The 11,420-nt window shown below is 37.6% G+C and overlaps 1 long non-coding RNA gene across 1 annotated transcript; it reads right to left on the bottom strand.

The window, feature by feature from the left end:
• Positions 1–335: 335 nt before the first annotated feature.
• Positions 336–3,389, bottom strand: LOC122484755. The gene is made up of 2 exons (XR_006297695.1): positions 3,258–3,389; positions 336–819 (listed from the first exon to the last, which is right to left on the bottom strand). It is a non-coding gene; the product is annotated as an uncharacterized LOC122484755 (long non-coding RNA).
• Positions 3,390–11,420: the final 8,031 nt, after the last annotated feature.

Raw genomic sequence — 11,420 nt, 5'->3', positions numbered from 1 at the left:
CTCACAGTTCATGAGTTCAAGCCCCACATTGGGCTCTCTGCTGTCAGTGCAGAGCCTGCTTTGGATCCTCTGTCCCCCTCTCTCTCTGCCCCTCCCCTGCTCATGCTCTCTCCCCCAAAACTAAATAAACATTTCTAAGAAAGAAAGAAAGAAAGAAAGAAAGAAAGAAAGAAAGAAAGAAAGAAAGAAAGAAAGAAAACAATCCCAATAAAAAAAAAAACCTAGATTTTTTTGGTGGAAATTGAAAAACTGATTCAAAAATGTACATGAAAATGAAAAAGACTTACAATAATCAAAGCAGTTGGGAGAATAAAAACAAAGTTGGAGGACACACATACAGACTTCAAGCTTTACTATGTATGGAGTTCCATAATTTAGACCCTGTGATGTTAACAATGTAACAGACATACAGATTGATGGAACAAAATGCTTATTTTGTTAGTTATTTTCAGATAAATGCCATCCCATTTCTTTGAAAAATAATTCACTTCTGCTTCGATCATTCATCTCAACTGTCTCCTTTATTCTGTTACTCAGTCAACTTACATGATTGCCTTCCTCCCTGTGAGCTTCCCTTCTGCACAGAAACTGAAGCTTTTTCAGGAGTTTTCTGGAACCTTCTTTTAGCTAAAACTAACAACAGCATTCTTTCTAAACCTATTTTCCCTATCTGGGATTTTTTTCACTTTGCCACTAGTTCCTTTTAGAAACTCTCTCTGTTCCTTTTAGACTCTAATACCACATTTTTTGGTTTCTCTTCCTTTTTTTTTTCTTTCTTTCATTTCTCCCCCCTTTGAGAATCTCCAGATTAGAAGGAAGCTGGAAAAAAAAATGGACAGGAATTAATTTTTATCTTCTAATAATTTTGCTTTCTCTCTCTAGAGTGGAATTTCGGTTCATCTAGGACTAATTTTTATTTATTTATTTTTGTATTCAGTTTATTTGAACAAACCCAAGTTTGTTTTTTGTTTCTGTTTTTGTTTTTCAGTTTAACTGTTTCTCTTCTTGTTGACTTCTCTATTCCTGGCTCACATGGTGATTTTTCTTCCTCCTCAAGCCCTTTCCCAAAGATGCTTAACCTTCTGCTCATTTTTCTCATGTTCTCTCTTTCTATTAGTTTCTGTATCTTTAGTCATCACCCCTGTGTCAACAGCTCTCAGAGCCCCACCTCCAGCCTCAGCTTCCTTTGCAAAATTCAGTCGCTATTTTCACCCCTCCAGTGTCTGTAAAAAGTCTTCATAAGGATACCCCATGCTCTCTTTATGTGCTTCGGATATGAGTACATTTTTATCTGAAGGACAATAGCACTCCTAATTCATCTCTAGTTCTCAGTTCTTATTGATCCTTCTTGAACATTCCTCACCTTTATTTTCTTCCCTTTCCAATCAAGTCTCCAACTCTTGTTATTTTCCTGCTCAGAGAATTCCAGTTGCAATAGCTTCAAATTACTTCCCTTTATTTGTGTGTCTCCAAATGTGACACTACTCAAAACATACAAATTTTATATTCTGTCTTCATCGTGTGTCCGTATTTATTCCCTAATCATTCTCAGTAAAAACCTTTATTGCTATTGTTCTTCTGCCCATACTTACTTCAACTCAAGGATATTTTCTCTGTGTGAGGGGTGCTTGGGTGGCTTCGTCAGTGAAGCCTCCAACTCTTGATTTAGACTCAAGTCAGGAACTCACAGTTCGTGAGTTTGAGCCCCGTATCGGGGCTCTGTGCTGAGTGCGGAGACTGCTTGGGATTCTTTCTCTCTCCCTCTCTCTGCCCCTCTCCTGCTTGCACATGCGTGCTCTCTCTCTCTCTCTTTCTTTCTCAAAATAAATAAACTTTTTTAAAAAGGTAACTTTCTCTGTGCAAGATACTGCGTTACATGTTGACCATAAAAGAGAAACTTTAAGCACTTAATTAAAAAGCTGTAAAGAAAGAGACAGATTTCAAAACAACTATCATGGAATCTAGTAGGTGATAAAAAGGTAATATGAAGAGGTCTTTCAGCAACAAAAACAAGGGGTAATCAGATCTTTATTAAAGGTAGGAAAATACACAAATAGGAAATGACACGTAAAAGCAACTGATAAAGAAGTGATGTGAGCGGAGAGAGTGACACGTGCAAAGGCTCAGGAGCGTGACACCCCATGATGGATCCGGACCAGGAAGAGTCCTGTGTGTCTAAAGCGTATTCCCTCACACCTGATAAACACATGTCATCTGTCCTTCCACACATCTCTTCCATGCCCTAATTCTAATTCCTGTTGATTTCCACCTGTTTCTATAAGTTCTCATGAATGGATTATTTCACTTCTATTTTTTTAAGGATTTGGCCATAAACTCCTTTGACTAAACATAACCTATGCTGTTGTGATAGTGATATTGTTGGGTACTCCCTGAGAGATTATGAGGATCTGAAGGCCAAGAATAATGATTTACATTTATCCTCCTCCTTCCCCTCTTTCTCCTCTTCTTCCTCCTTTGTTTTGCCTCATTGCCATGTGCATAAAAACTCCTTGAAAATTATTTTAAGTAGGGTTTCTATAGGTAGAGAATGGGGGTTACTTAGATGTTGTCTATATAAGTGGCTCTAAACCAAGGTACCTCATTAGTGTCACTTGGATAGCTTTTAATAAATACTAATTTCTTTAAAAATCTTTTTAATGTTTATTTATTTTTGAAAGCGAGAGGGAGAGTGTGAGCTAGGGGTGGGGCAGAGAGAGAGGGGGACAGAGGATCCAAAGCAGGCTCTATGCTGACAGCAGTGAGCCCAGTGTGGGGCTTGAACTCACGAACCATGAGATCATGAGCTGAGCTGAAGTCAAACGCTTAACCCACTGAGCCACCCAGGCACCCCAACACTAATTTCTTTAGTGTCTGGACTTCACCTACGGCCCATTTAAATCTAGAATCTTGGAAGAAAACCTGATCCCTGATGTCTAGGTATCTCTATGTATGTGATGTACATGTACCTTATATCTACAACTATATATGAGTCTGATGGGGAATAGGGAGCTAGTTGAAAAATATTGATGTACTTTTTTTTTTTTTTTTGAAGAGGAATTTAAAGGTCGGAGAGGTAAGAGCTTGATTCAGGTCACCTGACTTGAGGTAAAGCTGTGAATGGAGGCCTGACTTTCTGACTCTCGGTCATAAATTTCAGTTTATTCCCTGCTATCTCTGCAGAACAAACTCTGTCCTCTTTTTGAGTGTGACGATCAAATAGTCTCCATTTCTGTGATTCTTCAAGACACAATACCTACCCGTAGGAAGAAAACAGCATGACATTCTTTACGTGTTGAGTGGTCTCCTTCCTGACTTGCCTGGCTGCCTTCACCAAAGCAAATTCTGGGTGTGTGAGAAAAACCCTGATCTAAGGAACTGCTGAAGTCACTCCTGCTTTAAAAAGAAAAGAGCAAAAGTGTAAATCTACGGGGAAAACTTGAGGGAAGAATGTCTATCTTCAGTGTTAGGAATGTAGCTCCAAAGTCGCACAGGGAACCTAAGAACAGGCTGAAACTTCTCCAACATGTCACATGGCTCTGTGCAGGCCAAGCCAACGCAACAAGAATGTCCTTCACATGACACTGAGCCACTTTATAAACTGGAGCAGGTGGGGGCAATGTGAGCAGTTGGAAATAAGGCCATGGGACTGAAGTGTTTTGTTTTGTTTTGTTTCTTACACTTTTCCGTTTGTCCTTATGAACTACCTTGAATGCACAGCCCGGTGCTGCCTCCTTGTTTTTAATCATGAGAAGTGGGACAATCAGGACTTTATCTCCCTCGATCTTACTGTAAACTACCTGACTTTCTTTTTTCTTTTACCCTCTTTGATGCATTGTCTAATATATTTCAATTCCCAAGGAGGTTGGGTTTTTTTTTTTCTTTCCTTGTGAAATTATTTATTTTTCTGGACAGCTCATTGCTTAATGCCTCAAAAGTCTGCAATTTCTCAACATCATTTCCTCTTTGGTACACAGCGGTGGAGACCATTTCTTTCAAGTTCTCCCTTTACAAGAAAACCTACAAATAGTAAAATACCCTGTGGTGTTTTTTTTTTTTTTTAACTGAAGTAAACTTGTCCTCGGGGAGATGAGTATTGAGCTGTTGTCTTCTTTCTACGTGCTGCAATTTCCCAGATACCTATTGAAAGTAAAGAACACCAGTAAGTTCTTGGTTGTTTGCTCCAAAGGAGAGATAAAGAAAAAGCTATAAGTTTTGACTTTGGACGTTGTTTTGCACCGGCATATTTATGGGCCTTGTGCTATAGGACACAGCTTCAAATAAAATAGCGAAGACACGTGGCCCATGAGTAGCCACAAAGTTGTCATACGATGCACACCAATCCCCTTTCTGCAACAGGGAAAGGGTATAACCTGAGAAACATTTCACAGATCTCAGTCTGTAGGAATAAAGACATATGATGCATTCAGGAGCAAGAATAATAATCTGTTAAGTATTGTAGTTTCAAATCCCTGCTGAGATGCACACTGAATCAAATTTTAGACCAAATAAAGAACAAGGTCTCAAAAGAATGTCCAATTTAGCCAACTACCTCAGATATTGTCAACAATTGGAAACACATTTGCCTACAGAAAATCTAATGTCTCCTTTTTTTTTTTTTTACATTTTATTTATTTTTATAGACAGAGAGAGACAGAGCACAAGTAGGGGAGGGGCAGAGAGAGAGGGAGACACAGAATCCGAAGCAGGCTGCAGGCTCTGAGCTGTCAGCACAGAGCCTGATGTGGGGCTTGAACTCACAAACTGCAAGATCATGACCTGAGCCAAAGTCGGATGCTTAACCAACTGAGCCACTCAGGTGCCCCCAGTGTCTCCTTCTTTGACATTGAACCAATGAACTCCATTGGTTCATTTTTTTTTTTTAACACAGTAAGAGAGCTGGTTTTATCCCACTCTCTGCTCATATGTGAATTCATCTTATGTTTGTCAGACTGTAGGCTTTGAGTATTCAAGTTTCTGGAGTTCAGAAGCTTTGAAAAATAAATTTGTTATTCCTATGGATTATTAACAGATGTCATCATACTATCCAGTGAAGTGTTCAGGTTCTTGTAGGTAGGTACACAGATGTGGGTTCAAATATATACTGGGTAACCTAAATATCGTGAGAAAGTACCATATTCTTCTAAGCATGAGTTTCCCCACCCATGTTCCAGGACTACTTATGATGCTAAAATCATGTCATTGTTAGGAGAATTAGCTGAAATCACCAATTTAGATGATTAATGACTACCATGTAGTAAGCACTCAATTGATTACAGCTCCTTTTAGTTAACTAATAAAACGTAGTATTATTAGATGATAGTGGGATCAAGCTTACAACAAAAGTATTTTTCATTCCTAACTATTTTTTAAAATAATGCAATAAACCTTATTTCCCTGATGTTACTCTACCATGCCAAGACAAATATTGAAAGCAGAAATATCATTTTGAATTTTACATAAGGACATCAAGCTATAATCAATCAAGAGGTACATGAAGTACATTTACAGCTACCAGCCCTGGATTTTTGTACATATAATGGGAAATTACAAGCTATTGATTTAAGCAAAACACACTCGATGTAGCTTCCCTTTATAGCCTTGGTCTAAATTACAGCACTTTGCAGTAGATTTATGACTCCTGAATAACTCCACTGGAAGACTGATTGGTTTCTTGGTATCTCAGTGGAGTGAAGTACTTAGTTTTATTCAACAGCACAGTGTTCCTGGTGTTGTTCAGTAAAAGTTGTATTTGTGACTTGGGAAAATCCTATATGCACAAATATTGCCCCTCACCTTTTCATGACCTAAAGGTGAAAGACACAATGAACATAAGACACAACAGAATCAAAATTCTCAGTAGTCTCATCAGACTGGAACAGTGACATTTAAAAGATCAAATATAAAATCCAATATTCTGATTTGCAAATAGCCACTGGACAGATCAGGGATAGTAGGAATGAATTTAAGTCAGATTTCCCAAACAGAAATCCAGGAAATACTACAGTTATCCAAGACGATAGTGTAGCCTTTCTCCACCCACAACATATATTATCATTTGTTGTCCTTCCTCCTGATTTCATGCTAGAATACTTCCATCTATAGAAGTAAATGAATATTAATAGGGAAATAATGGCATAGTTGAAGCAAGCCAAAACACAAAGAGTAAATGAAAAGCAAGTATCTATTTGACTCCTCTGTTCTCTACCTTCTGTTAATGACATCAGCAATGACACACATCCTCACCATCAGTTTTCTTGGTTCCATCTGCCCAAATTTTACTTTTAGGTCCAATCCTCATTCTTTGGGGGACTCCTACTGTCTAACTTGTTATTCTGTCTCCACTGCTTCCCCTCTAAAAACTCTTTGTTGTACCTCATTCTTCTAAAATGCACACAGGAGCTTAGCATTTTTTTGCTTAACGTTCTTCCATAAATATCTATATCCTAGACAATTAAGTCACAACACTTTGACGTAGCACAGAAGGCCCCTTTTAACTTCCTTTACCTCCTTTATTTCCACACTCAGTCATGTTGAACCATTTATGTATTTTCCACATTATCCCAAACTTTCACAAGTCAATGGCTTCGGCATCTTCCTACCTTTGTTTAGAATTACCCTTATTTCCACTTTTTTTTGTTTTTTTTTTTTTACTTTTTCATGCTTCAAATCCAAAGGCAGAAATCAAATCTATATAGGATAATTAACTGATCTATCCTTTTTCCTTCACAATGTTATATGCTTTATTTTCTAAGTATTAATTTCTATGAATCTTTCTCAAACAGTGGTGAACATTTTAAAGCTTTAGACCACAATGGATTATACCCAGCTTCTATGGAGAAATTGACACATTGGAGGTATCTAATAAAGTTTTGAAAAATTAAAGGCATTTAATAATTCAGATAAAATGATTGTTTAAACTGGATTGTGACACTTGGAGGTTGTCATTGGTCAGCTATTCCATGCTATAATCCTATGGAGTAATTAACTTTGTCTTGAGTAGGCAAAACAGGACTCCGATACAATTTGGTAAAGAATTGTGTATGACTAGGTCCTTAATATGCCTTTCTCTTGGCAACTCATTTCCCCCCTGAATTCCACAGTGAGAAGCATGCATTTAACTCCCACAGTGGAAAGCCTTGACCTAATTTTAAGGAAATCCTAGAAGAATCTACAGTCATTAATTCTGGAGCTGGTTGTTTCAGAGAGAAAAGCAGATCGATATGTGTATATGCTGTCAAAACGACAGGCCTGTTTCCAAGATGGGAATGCAAATTGGCCATCATTTCACCCACAAGTTATTCCCGTTCTTGATCAAATAATTGCTGGGGAAATACTATTTTTAATTGAACAAGTGATTCATGTCTCTGGAGCACAGAACATGTATTCCACGGACTGCAAATAACCAGCTGGTGATAGCTCTCAACGTTTGCTGGTTAGAACCTCTATCGGAGCTGAGTGTCCTAGTCCTGAAATGACATTACATCTATTCAGCTGTTCTGAAGCAAATTTCTAGAAAACTCTCTGAAAGGTACACAGATTGATCTGCTGTTGGAAAAATTCCTTCTTTGGGGCCTTATAATTTTAATCCTCTAAATGGCAATCTCCCAAGAAATAGATGGCCGCACCAATGCAGCAAAACCATTGGATTGGTTGGTTTCCAAGGATACTGAAGGGAAAGTAGACTACTTTTAAAATGAAGCCTTTGCCTAAAAATAATAGAAAAGAATAGAGATGAGGAAGTCCCCAATTAATTGCATTCACCACAGCAGCCCATCTAAGAAGCGAAGCTGTCAGATTATAAATTTTCAAAGATCCCTGATAGTTTGTAATAGTAAATTTGAATACCAACTCACTCTGTATCTCGCTGTATGATCCTATCAGGAATCTCCTCTTTAAAAACCACTCGATACGGTTAATCCATTCAGAAAGAGGGATTCTAAACAGGAGGGAGGATTCTAAATGAGGGAGACTAACTGCAAATTTCACTGCTACTCACCCCAAGTTGTGTTTTTGCCTAGTTGAACCCTGCCCAGCTGGGGATCCTAGTGCAGAACTATCTGAGCCACACTCGGAGGGAAGACTCACAAAAAAATAATTGAAGAATAAACTTTCTGCCCAGGCCAATTGGGTAAATTGCTTTTGTGCTTTTCCATGACTTGCTTTTGCCAGATGGAATAGTTGGCACTCAGGACGGTGGCACTGGACCAGATTTTGGAGCAATGGGATTTTTGAAAATGATTTATTTTTTCCCTCTACAGACAGTTACTCCGGCACAGATGGTTTCTCTGAATGATGAGCCCAGAGTCTTTTCCGTCATATTTCGCCATTGTAAAAATCTATCCGCTGCAGTGGCTTCGGCTTTTCGCTTCGTGTATCCAAGAGAATGTGTAAGGAAGTTCAGAATGAAGACCAAAGTTTGGCACCCGGCATGTATAAGACCAAGCCCTTCAGAGATGGCTCTGTGATCATCATAAGCTGAAATCCTTCTTCTCCCTCCCCTTCTGTTCCTACTATGAAATTCCATCTTCAGCAAATAATGTTAATAGGGGAAAATCAACCAGAGAAGAATGGAAAATTATAGCTGTCCTTCTCTGGACTAATACGCAAGCTTAGATTGTGTTATGTGAGTCTTTAGTACTTACTGTTAACTCTCCCAACGAGATTAAGACCTAATTAGGAATGCCATGTTAATATTCAAGGCCGAATATTCAAGTACTCGGGTTAAAACTTATCCATGATAACTATGCAAACAAGATCTCAAGGACTGCCCCATTTCTATGGAAAGAAACCTGTCTTCGGAAAGGAAACTTAATATTTCTTGAGAATCAATTACATGTAAATGTAAATCTCTATAAAATCCCCGAGACTCTGTGAATCCTTACCCCCATTTTACAGACAGGTAAAATGAGAATTAGAAAGATTAAGTAACTTGACCCAAAAGTGATCCGCTAGTTTACAAGAGAGACAAAAGATTAACTACAGGCTTCTATACACCAGAGCTCTGCCCTGTAGCCTAAGATCCCCTCCCCCCCATTTAAATCATATGTTGGCAATTCATGGTATTTTGGTGCGAGGAGAAAAGGTGGTAGTGATGCATTCCTTGACATCGTTAACAGAATAGAAAATATAGAATGATATGCCTGGCATAGGGCACTCCGTCAGGGAGCTACCCTAATGGAGAAAATTACAATGATGACTACAGGATGTGATGACACCACATGAAACCCAGCCAGAATTTGAGCCCATCGCAGCAAAATGGAGTGCAAGGAGCACATCTAATTACATTAAACGGATTTGGCAAGAAAGCCTGAGCATAACAGTTAATTATGATTAATTATTTTACTTCTATCTGTCACAACTGTGAGAGGCACAAATATCTTTACAATAGCGGATCTTTAAAGGACTATAAATGTATTAATAATTTTCTATATTTGTACATTGTATATTTTGGGTACTTAGAAATGATTCTATTTAAAAAATGAGGGGCACCTGAGTGGCTCAGTCGGTTGAGCTTCTGACTTCGGCTCAGGTCATGATCTCATGATCTGTGGGTTCGAGCCCCACATCGGGCTCTGTGCTGACAGCTCAGAGCCTGGAGCCTGCTCCGGATTCTGTGTGTGTGTGTGTGTGTGTGTGTGTGTGTCTCTTTCTCTTCCCCTCCCCTGCTCGTGCTCAGTCTCTCTCTCTCAAAAATAAACATTAAATTTTTTTTCAACAATAAAATAAAAAAAATGAAATGGCTTCATCAGAAAATCTGGATGTGTGTGTGTGTGTGTGTGTGTGTGTGTGTACTGTCTTACACCAGCCACATCATATCAGCATATCTCAGGGTGTTTGATAGTCTTGACTCAACTCTGTAATTTTTGAAAGTCACTTTTCTTCATTGGAGGCCAGTGTCTTCATGATCATGCCAAAACAATGGCATCACACCTAAATTTCCTCATTTGTAAACTGGAAGTACGTAGAAGGTAATTCTGATCAATAAATGAGATAATACACTTAGTATAGTCTCTGTGTTGTCATGTCAAGTTAACATTCACTGCTATTATTTTTATTACAAATCTGATGAACTAGTTGAACCAGATGTCTTCTACGGCTCTTTCTAGTCAGCTCTCATAATCTTTGTTTTTTTATGTCATGATCTCTTGATCTATTTTTTTTTTAATTTTTTTTTAATGTTTATTTATTTTTGAGACAGAGAGAGAGCATGAACGGGGGAGAGTCAGAGAGAGGGAGACACAGAATCTGAAACAGGCTCCAGGCTCTGAGCTGTCAGCACAGAGCCCGACGCGGGGCTCGAACTCATGGACCGTGAGATCGTGACCTGAGCCGAAGTCGGCTGCTTAACCGACTGAGCCACTCAGGCGCCCCATCTTGATCCATTTTTTTAAGTTGTATATTTTTTCTATCCTATTCATATGAGCAGAATCTTATGTCTTGTCATTAATTACACCCCCCCAACCTGAGCATGGAATAATATATGGTTTTTGTTCATTTATTTGTTCGTTTACTTGTTCATTTATTTACCGAGAAGTTTGCAAAATAGATTAAAATAGCATCTCCTTTTAATCAATGAGTCATAAAAAACAACAAGGAGCAGTAGAAATGAGATAAAGCAATCCAAAACCTCAAAATGATGATTTGCAAATCTTCATCAGGTTTGGGACAGATATTATTTCTTTCCAAACTTTGGTTATGTATGTAAGTCAAATGTGTAAAAAATATTCAAATGATATTTATAAAAATGGCTTTTTATCAACATAGCCATTGCTTTATTAATTTAGCTTAAAACATAGTTCAACAGTAGTAAAGAAGGCATAAATGTGAACTCCAATTATGTTATTTTAAAATGCCATTGAGTTCACATTGAAGTACATAGTAGAGTAAGTGGCAACAAATTGGAAAATAAAAAAGTACAGTGTCTTAAATCTCTCCATAGAATAAATTAAATTGAGATATATAGATGTAGATATAGATATAGATATATGTCTATATAAAACTAGAGTGTATATTTTACAATGAAAATAGAATTGAATATTTATTAAAGTCATGGAAGGGAAATAGGTTTCTAAATGGACAAGTGAAAAAGTCACAAAAAGGAAAAAAATTTCAATAGATTTCTATGTAAAAATTTAAACTTTATGCAGGTTAAAAATATAACAAAACGCAAAGGTAAAAATATAACAAAACGCAAAAATATAACAAAACGCAAAGTGTAAGACACTATTCTTACAAAATAAGATGAGAAAAGAGCAAGAGACCTTAGTAAAAATAGAAGAATATTTGTCAAGGAGAGCAAATCACTGATAGATAAATGGGAAAAAATAGGAAAAGAAATGTACAAGAGAAGACATACAACTAGTAAGCAAACTTGATAAAAATGTTCAATATGAATACAAGCAAAATAAAACACCAGACTT

Source organism: Prionailurus bengalensis, chromosome E1 (assembly GCF_016509475.1).
Source record: "Prionailurus bengalensis isolate Pbe53 chromosome E1, Fcat_Pben_1.1_paternal_pri, whole genome shotgun sequence".
In the NCBI taxonomy this organism is placed as follows: domain Eukaryota; kingdom Metazoa; phylum Chordata; class Mammalia; order Carnivora; family Felidae; genus Prionailurus; species Prionailurus bengalensis.
Note: the sequence above shows the minus strand (reverse complement) of the source record. Positions and strands in the feature narration are given on the sequence as shown.